The sequence below is a fragment of the Grammomys surdaster genome, unplaced genomic scaffold (genome assembly GCF_004785775.1).
Source record: "Grammomys surdaster isolate TR1022 unplaced genomic scaffold, NIH_TR_1.0 126086, whole genome shotgun sequence".
NCBI lineage: Eukaryota > Metazoa > Chordata > Mammalia > Rodentia > Muridae > Grammomys > Grammomys surdaster.
The window spans coordinates 1,757,318-1,759,123 of record NW_021620894.1 but is presented as its reverse complement, the minus strand read 5'-3'; the positions used below and the strand labels follow the sequence as shown (position 1 = coordinate 1,759,123).

At 35.1% G+C, this 1,806-nt stretch overlaps 1 pseudogene; it reads right to left on the bottom strand.

Annotated features, from left to right (window-relative positions):
• Window positions 1-366: 366 nt before the first annotated feature.
• LOC114611260 lies at window positions 367-1,329 on the bottom strand (annotated as a pseudogene).
• Window positions 1,330-1,806: the final 477 nt, after the last annotated feature.

Genomic DNA, 1,806 nt, shown 5'->3' with positions numbered 1-1,806 from the left:
TTTATAAAATAGTTTTATATTATTAGAAGGAAAGAATTAAGTTTGTAATGAGAAGCATAAAATGGTAAATTGCCTTAAGAAATTGTTTTTAAATAAGGCATGGCATAGAAAATTGTAAAAATGACAAAAAAGAAAGCTTACTAACTCTCAAAATAGTAGAATCAAAACTAGAAAACTCAAACTTCCTTTGGTGCAAAAATAATATATTTCAGGATTATACTGTGATTTTCTGCACGTTCAAAACTGGAAAAATTTAAAATAAAAAGTATAATATTGTGTAAGAAAGACAGAGACATCTCCTTTATTGCCTATCAATACAAACTATCTCTATGTGAAAATAAGATCTATAAAGACAACACTGAACGGTCAAAAGTCCCTTCTGCTCAGAGTTTTTCTGAGGACAACATTGATATCTTTGTTCCTCAAGCTATAGATGAAGGGATTCATCATGGGAACAACATTGGTATAAAAGACAGAAGAAATTTTTTCTTCATTCACAGTCCCAGCTGAGGAGGATTTGAAATACACAACTGCACTGAACCAAAGAACAGAAAAACAGCAATGTGAGAGCTGCAGGTGCTGAAAGACTTGGGTCTACACTCAGAAGATGTGATGGAGAAGATACTGGAGAGGATGAGGCTATAGACAATAAATATAGTTGAGGAAGGAAAATGATAGTAATGCACTCAACAACAAAAATTGCAAGCTCATTGACATACATGCTTATACAGGAGAGCTGAAGCAAAGAGGGAATGTCACAGAAGTAGTGGTTGATAGTGTTGGCATCACAAAACATCAGATTCAGCATGCAGTCAGTGTGAGCTACAGCATCAGAAAATGCAATAAAGTATGAACCAAGAACAAGTTTCAAATATAACTTAAGAGACATGACAAGATTATACAACAGTGAGTTACAGATAGCCACATACCAGTCATAGGCCATCAAAGTCAGTACATAACATTCAGAAATAACAACAAAAAAAAGCAGCAGCAGCAGCAACAACAACAACAACAACAAAAGAAATAGAATTGGGTCACATATTCCATATAAGAAGTTGTTTTCTTCCTTGTTATAAAGTTCATCAGCATTTGGGGAGTGAAGACAGAAGACTAACAGAGATCTATGAAAGACAAGTTAAAGAAGAAAAAGTACATAGGGGTGTGAAGGTGAGAGTTCAGCACAGTTAGAATTATCAAAGATAGAATTACCAATGAAGGGACTAGGTACATTGCTAGAAACAGAAAGAACAGGAGTATTAGAAGATCAGGCTGCTCTGTTAATCCTACCAGAATGATTTGAGTCACCAAAGAAACATTTACTGTGTCCATTTTTCTCTATGGGAATCTGTGGACACAGGAAAAAGAGTTGTATTAGAAGGTGATCCACACTCAGTTATGGGTTACTTCCATCTGTGACGAAAGGTTTTTCTAGCTCCAACTATGTATACAGAATCAGCTGCTACAGTCACAAGCTAATTTTTTTAAGAAAGCCATTGACTGAATTTCAAGATGATTTATGAAAAATATCACAAGATAAAGAGAAGAAGAAAACACTAGGAAAGAATCAGCCTTCTCCAACCTCCTGTCTTCCTTCACTAGAGCCCTCCCTATAACAATAAAATTGGAAGTGAATACCTGGACAGTATTGTAGCAGAATTTTAGCACACTAGTTTTAATTGACATGAATATGGAATTATGGCACCTAAACTTTGAAGCAGCCATTTTGCCAGTGATTATTTGTGGTTCTATGGGGTTATTCTTATGAAGGAGTCTCAGGATCTTTGCATAACAAGTACAAGACAATGC